Source organism: Dendrobates tinctorius, unplaced genomic scaffold (genome assembly GCF_039654945.1).
Source record: "Dendrobates tinctorius isolate UK_male_01 unplaced genomic scaffold, ASM3965494v1 ptg000048l, whole genome shotgun sequence".
NCBI classification, from domain to species: Eukaryota; Metazoa; Chordata; class Amphibia; order Anura; family Dendrobatidae; genus Dendrobates; species Dendrobates tinctorius.
In genome coordinates this window covers 7,350,001-7,357,500 of record NW_027361716.1, presented here as the reverse complement: position 1 = coordinate 7,357,500, position 7,500 = coordinate 7,350,001, and the positions used below count along the sequence as shown (strand labels likewise).

The following is a 7,500-nucleotide window of genomic DNA, read 5'->3' as shown; positions in this document are numbered from 1 at the left end:
ATAAACATTTTTGGTGGTGTTTTTCTAAAAATTCTTTTCGGCGTCATTTGAATGTGTTTTGTGGCTTTTTTTGTAGCACACAAAAGTCAATCAGGACCCTTTATAGGGTCTTTCGAACCTTACCCTTGACTTGTATTATAGGTATGGAGCTGTTCAAAGTGAAAAACAGCTGAAGATTGATATGGTAATTTCAGTTAACCGCTGGACATTTTTGGAAACTTGAGATGGTTTATAGACGCTCCAAAACCTGATCAAATGAACATCAAGTCTTTTTTACTTGGAAATGATTATGTTCAGTCTTCTCAGCATTTTTGGATTATTTTTAAGGATGTTTTTGGAGCTGACTGACTCCAAATCCACATTATGAAGAGGGAAAAGCTTTAAACTGTGAATGGTTCCCATGGATGATGAATTTAAATCAGATTTTTGCATTTTACTGAGACCTTGTATTTTCTTTTCATTTTCTGAGATGTCTTCCAGAGGGTTGATCACTGAGCTTGATCATGGAGCTATTAGAAAACGTGTGTGACACTCATAACAGCTTGACGTCTGAGTAGTCGTGGCCGCGTGGTTAAGGTGATGGACTAGAAATCCATTGGGGTCTCCCCGCGCATGTTCAAATCCTGCCGACTATGTCTATGTTTCAATAACATTTTGACCTTTTATCTTTGTTGTTCAATTTGCATCTTTACTAGTCTATTCCCCATGACAGTGATCTGTGATGGAGCTAGTTTCTAGGACCAAACTGACTTTATCTTTGACTGTTCTTTAGATAATCTATTCTGGAGCAACATTACATGTGCGACTTGCCGCTAATCAAAAGAAGCACCGTGGGTGCCATCAGGTAAGAGGTTTTTCTCTTGATCTTGTCCAGCAGCCACAGACCGCTGTTCTGGCTAATGGACTGGGACATACACTTTGATTTGCACAAAACTTAAATTATCTCTCAGATGAAGCCTTTTACCATTCAATGCTAATCTTTATCAACTACTGGATGAACAGTTTTCTAACAGTATAAGTTTTGCAATTTATTTTTTTCACACTTTTTCCAAGTAACAGATACAGCAATCTTTTTACTAGCCACTTTTCATCAACATTTCAAACTGTCCTAGCTGTGATATCGTGGAAATGTTGGTAAATTTGTGGAATGAAAGGTTATAAGATATCAATTTACCATTGTGTATGATTTCAGATTTGCACTGCAGCTTTGGAGCCTGTTTTCGCCATCGTTCACAATTTCATATGCTTTATTCAGCACAACAAGCCGCAGCCATGACTATGTAATGGTTGGTTCCATGGTGTAATGGTTAGCACTCTGGACTTTGAATCCTGAGATCTGAATTCAAATCTCAGTGGAACCTGGGCACACATTTCGATTTTTCCATCTGCACTCAGATCTACGATGCCCAATGTTTATGATGAAACAAGCAATTTAAAATCCACATAATAAAAGACAAAAAAAGAGTTCAAGGATTCATGGAATACCATGGTCAAAGCTGTCAATCAAGTAGTATTAGCAAAAATTAAAATTGTCTATGTCACTCATTGTCTATGTCATACCAAGCAATCTCATACTCTGTGACTTGAGTCAATATTCACATAACACTCTTTCCAAGTGGGTGAATCTGACAAGGATTTGAAGCCAAAATGGCTTCAGGAAGTGTTTTTGATTTTTCTCTAAGCCATCTTTTCTTGTGTTTTCCAGAATTTCCTAAAGTGCCTTATAAACATTTTTGGTGGTGTTTTTCTAAAAATTTTTTCCGGCGTCTTTTGAATGTGTTTTGTGGCTTTTTTTGTAGCACACAAAAGTCAATCAGGACCCTTTATAGGGTCTTTCGAACCTTACCGTTTACTTGTATTATAGGTATGGAGCTGTTCAAAGTGAAAAACAGCTGAAGATTGATATGGTAATTTCAGTTAACCGCTGGACATTTTTGGAAACTTGAGATGGTTAATAGACGCTCCAAAGCCTGATCAAATGAACATCAAGTCTTTTTTACTTGGCAATGATTATGTTCAGTCTTCTCAGCATTTTTGGATTATTTTTAAAGATGTTTTTGGAGCTGACTGACTCCAAATCCACATTATGAAGAGGGAAAAGCTTTAAACTGTGAATGGTTCCCATGGATGATGAATTTAAATCAGATTTTTGCATTTTACTGAGACCTTGTATTTTCTTTTCTTTTTCTGAGATGTCTTCCAGAGGGTTGATCACTGAGCTTGATCATGGAGCTATTAGAAAACGTGTGTGAAACTCATAACAGCTTGCCGTCTGAGTAGTCGTGGCCGAGTGGTTAAGGCGATGGACTAGAAAGCCATTGGGGTCTCACCGCGCAGGTTCAAATCCTGCCGACTATGTCTATGTTTCAATAACTTTTTGACCTTTTATCTTTGTTGCTCAATTTGCATGTTTACTAGTCTATTCCCCATGACAGTGATATGTGATGGAGCGATTTTCTAGGACCAAACTTACTTTATCTTTGACTGTTCTTTAGATTATCTATTCTGGAGCAACATTACATGTGCGACTTGCCGCTAATCAAAAGAAGCACCGTGGGTGCCATCAGGTAAGAGCTTTTTCTCTTGATCTTGTCCAGCAGCCACAGACCGCTGTCCTGGCTAATGGACTGGGACATGCTCTTTGATTTGCACAAACCTTAAATTATCTCTCAGATGAAGCCTTTTACCATGCAATGCTAATCTTTTTCAACTACTGGATGAACAGTTTTCTAACAGTATAAGTTTTGCAATTTATTTTTTTCACACTTTTTCCAAGTAACAGATACAGCAATCTTTTTACTAGCCACTTTTCATCAACATTTCAAACTGTCCTAGCTGTGATATCGTGGAAATGTTGGTAAATTTGTGGAATGAAAGGTTATAAGATATCAATTTACCATTGTGTATGATTGCAGATTTGCACTGCAGCTTTGGAGCCTGTTTTCGCCATCGTTCACGATTTCATATGCTTTATTCAGCACAACAAGCCGCAGCCAAGGATGTGTCATGGTTGGTTCCATGGTGTAATGGTTAGCACTCTGGACTTTGAATCCAGTGAGCTGAGTTGAAATCTCAGTAGAACCTGAGCACACATTTTGATTTTTCCATCTGCACTCAGATCGACGATGCCCAATGTTTATGATGAAACAAGCAATTTAAAATACACATAATAAAAGACAAAAAAAGAGTTCAAGGATTCATGGAATACCATGGTCAAAGCTGTCAATCAAGTAGGATTAGCAAAAATTAAAATTGTCTGTCACTCATTGTCTATGTCATACCAAGCAATCTCATACTCTGTGACTTGAGTCAATATTCACATAACACTCTTTCCAAGTGGGTGAATCTGACAAGGATTTGAAGCCAAAATGGCTTCAGGAAGTGTTTTTGATTTTTCTCTAAGCCATCTTTTCTTGTGTTTTCCAGAATTTCCTAAAGTGCCTTATAAACATTTTTGGTGGTGTTTTTCTAAAAATTCTTTTCGGCGTCATTTGAATGTGTTTTGTGGCTTTTTTTGTAGCACACAAAAGTCAATCAGGACCCTTTATAGGGTCTTTCGAACCTTACCCTTGACTTGTATTATAGGTATGGAGCTGTTCAAAGTGAAAAACAGCTGAAGATTGATATGGTAATTTCAGTTAACCGCTGGACATTTTTGGAAACTTGAGATGGTTTATAGACGCTCCAAAACCTGATCAAATGAACATCAAGTCTTTTTTACTTGGAAATGATTATGTTCAGTCTTCTCAGCATTTTTGGATTATTTTTAAGGATGTTTTTGGAGCTGACTGACTCCAAATCCACATTATGAAGAGGGAAAAGCTTTAAACTGTGAATGGTTCCCATGGATGATGAATTTAAATCAGATTTTTGCATTTTACTGAGACCTTGTATTTTCTTTTCATTTTCTGAGATGTCTTCCAGAGGGTTGATCACTGAGCTTGATCATGGAGCTATTAGAAAACGTGTGTGACACTCATAACAGCTTGACGTCTGAGTAGTCGTGGCCGTGTGGTTAAGGTGATGGACTAGAAATCCATTGGGGTCTCCCCGCGCATGTTCAAATCCTGCCGACTACGTCTATGTTTCAATAACATTTTGACCTTTTATCTTTGTTGTTCAATTTGCATCTTTACTAGTCTATTCCCCATGACAGTGATCTGTGATGGAGCTAGTTTCTAGGACCAAACTGACTTTATCTTTGACTGTTCTTTAGATAATCTATTCTGGAGCAACATTACATGTGCGACTTGCCGCTAATCAAAAGAAGCACCGTGGGTGCCATCAGGTAAGAGGTTTTTCTCTTGATCTTGTCCAGCAGCCACAGACCGCTGTTCTGGCTAATGGACTGGGACATACACTTTGATTTGCACAAAACTTAAATTATCTCTCAGATGAAGCCTTTTACCATTCAATGCTAATCTTTATCAACTACTGGATGAACAGTTTTCTAACAGTATAAGTTTTGCAATTTATTTTTTTCACACTTTTTCCAAGTAACAGATACAGCAATCTTTTTACTAGCCACTTTTCATCAACATTTCAAACTGTCCTAGCTGTGATATCGTGGAAATGTTGGTAAATTTGTGGAATGAAAGGTTATAAGATATCAATTTACCATTGTGTATGATTGCAGATTTGCACTGCAGCTTTGGAGCCTGTTTTCGCCATCGTTCACAATTTCATATGCTTTATTCAGCACAACAAGCCGCAGCCATGACTATGTAATGGTTGGTTCCATGGTGTAATGGTTAGCACTCTGGACTTTGAATCCTGAGATCTGAATTCAAATCTCAGTGGAACCTGGGCACACATTTCGATTTTTCCATCTGCACTCAGATCTACGATGCCCAATGTTTATGATGAAACAAGCAATTTAAAATCCACATAATAAAAGACAAAAAAAGAGTTCAAGGATTCATGGAATACCATGGTCAAAGCTGTCAATCAAGTAGTATTAGCAAAAATTAAAATTGTCTATGTCACTCATTGTCTATGTCATACCAAGCAATCTCATACTCTGTGACTTGAGTCAATATTCACATAACACTCTTTCCAAGTGGGTGAATCTGACAAGGATTTGAAGCCAAAATGGCTTCAGGAAGTGTTTTTGATTTTTCTCTAAGCCATCTTTTCTTGTGTTTTCCAGAATTTCCTAAAGTGCCTTATAAACATTTTTGGTGGTGTTTTTCTAAAAAATTTTTCCGGCGTCTTTTGAATGTGTTTTGTGGCTTTTTTTGTAGCACACAAAAGTCAATCAGGACCCTTTATAGGGTCTTTCGAACCTTACCGTTTACTTGTATTATAGGTATGGAGCTGTTCAAAGTGAAAAACAGCTGAAGATTGATATGGTAATTTCAGTTAACCGCTGGACATTTTTGGAAACTTGAGATGGTTAATAGACGCTCCAAAGCCTGATCAAATGAACATCAAGTCTTTTTTACTTGGCAATGATTATGTTCAGTCTTCTCAGCATTTTTGGATTATTTTTAAAGATGTTTTTGGAGCTGACTGACTCCAAATCCACATTATGAAGAGGGAAAAGCTTTAAACTGTGAATGGTTCCCATGGATGATGAATTTAAATCAGATTTTTGCATTTTACTGAGACCTTGTATTTTCTTTTCTTTTTCTGAGATGTCTTCCAGAGGGTTGATCACTGAGCTTGATCATGGAGCTATTAGAAAACGTGTGTGAAACTCATAACAGCTTGCCGTCTGAGTAGTCGTGGCCGAGTGGTTAAGGCGATGGACTAGAAAGCCATTGGGGTCTCACCGCGCAGGTTCAAATCCTGCCGACTACGTCTATGTATCAATAACTTTTTGACCTTTTATCTTTGTTGTTCAATTTGCATGTTTACTAGTCTATTCCCCATGACAGTGATATGTGATGGAGCGATTTTCTAGGACCAAACTTACTTTATCTTTGACTGTTCTTTAGATTATCTATTCTGGAGCAACATTACATGTGCGACTTGCCGCTAATCAAAAGAAGCACCGTGGGTGCCATCAGGTAAGAGGTTTTTCTCTTGATCTTGTCCAGCAGCCACAGACCGCTGTCCTGGCTAATGGACTGGGACATGCACTTTGATTTGCACAAACCTTAAATTATCTCTCAGATGAAGCCTTTTACCATGCAATGCTAATCTTTATCAACTACTGGATGAACAGTTTTCTAACAGTATAAGTTTTGCAATTTATTTTTTTCACACTTTTTCCAAGTAACAGATACAGCAATCTTTTTACTAGCCACTTTTCATCAACATTTCAAACTGTCCTAGCTGTGATATCGTGGAAATGTTGGTAAATTTGTGGAATGAAAGGTCATAAGATATCAATTTACCATTGTGTATGATTGCAGATTTGCACTGCAGCTTTGGAGCCTGTTTTTGCCATCGTTCACAATTTCATATGCTTTATTCAGCACAACAAGCCGCAGCCATGACTGTGTAATGGTTGGTTCCATGGTGTAATGGTTAGCACTCTGGACTTTGAATCCTGTGATCTAAATTCAAATCGCAGTGGAACCTGGGCACACATTTCGATTTTTCCATCTGCACTCAGATCGACGATGCCCAATGTTTATGATGAAACAAGCAATTTAAAATCCACATAATAAAAGACAAAAAAAGAGTTAAAGGATTCATGGAATACCATGGTCAAAGCTGTCAATCAAGTAGGATTAGCAAAAATTAAAATTGTCTATGTCACTCATTGTCTATGTCATACCAAGCAATCTCATACTCTGTGACTTGAGTCAATATTCACATAACACTCTTTCCAAGTGGGTGAATCTGAAAAGGATTTGAAGCCAAAATGGCTTCAGGAAGTGTTTTTGATTTTTCTCTAAGCCATCTTTTCTTGTGTTTTCCAGAATTTCCTAAAGTGCCTTATAAACATTTTTGGTGGTGTTTTTCTAAAAATTCTTTTCGGCGTCTTTTGAATGTGTTTTGTGGCTTTTTTTGTAGCACACAAAAGTCAATCAGGACCCTTTATAGGGTCTTTCGAACCTTACCCTTGACTTGTATTATAGGTATGGAGCTGTTCAAAGTGAAAAACAGCTGAAGATTGATATAGTAATTTCAGTTAACCGCTGGACATTTTTGGAAACTTGAGATGGTTAATAGACGCTCCAAAGCCTGATCAAATGAACATCAAGTCTTTTTTACTTGGAAATGATTATGTTCAGTCTTCTCAGCATTTTCTGATTATTTTTAAGGATGTTTTTGGAGCTGACTGACTCCAAATCCACATTATGAAGAGGGAAAAGCTTTAAACTGTGAATGGTTCCCATTGATGATGACTTTAAATCAGATTTTTGCATTTTACTGAGACCTTGTATTTTCTTTTCATTTTCTGAGATGTCTTCCAGAGGGTTGATCACTGAGCTTGATCATGGTGCTATTAGAAAACATGTGTGAAACTCATAACAGCTTGACGTCCGAGTAGTCGTGGCAGAGTGGTTAAGGCGATGGACTAGAAATCCATTGGAGTCTCCCCGC

The 7,500-nt window shown here is 37.6% G+C and overlaps 4 non-coding genes across 4 annotated transcripts in view; all 4 read left to right on the top strand.

Annotated features, from left to right (window-relative positions):
• The first annotated feature begins 1,289 nt into the window (after nt 1–1,289).
• TRNAQ-UUG (transfer RNA glutamine (anticodon UUG)) lies at nt 1,290–1,361 on the top strand. The gene has a single exon. It is a non-coding gene; the product is annotated as a tRNA-Gln (tRNA).
• Nucleotides 1,362–4,733: 3,372 nt separating this feature from the next.
• On the top strand, nt 4,734–4,805 carry TRNAQ-UUG (transfer RNA glutamine (anticodon UUG)). Its single transcript has one exon. It is a non-coding gene; the product is annotated as a tRNA-Gln (tRNA).
• Nucleotides 4,806–5,720: 915 nt separating this feature from the next.
• On the top strand, nt 5,721–5,802 carry TRNAS-AGA (transfer RNA serine (anticodon AGA)). Its single transcript has one exon. It is a non-coding gene; the product is annotated as a tRNA-Ser (tRNA).
• A 1,641-nt stretch (nt 5,803–7,443) lies between these two features.
• The window catches only part of TRNAS-AGA (transfer RNA serine (anticodon AGA)), an 82-nt gene continuing 25 nt past the window's right edge, over nt 7,444–7,500 (top strand). The window contains exon 1 of the tRNA in view: nt 7,444–7,500. This exon is cut by the window's right edge and continues 25 nt beyond it. This is a non-coding gene — a tRNA (tRNA-Ser).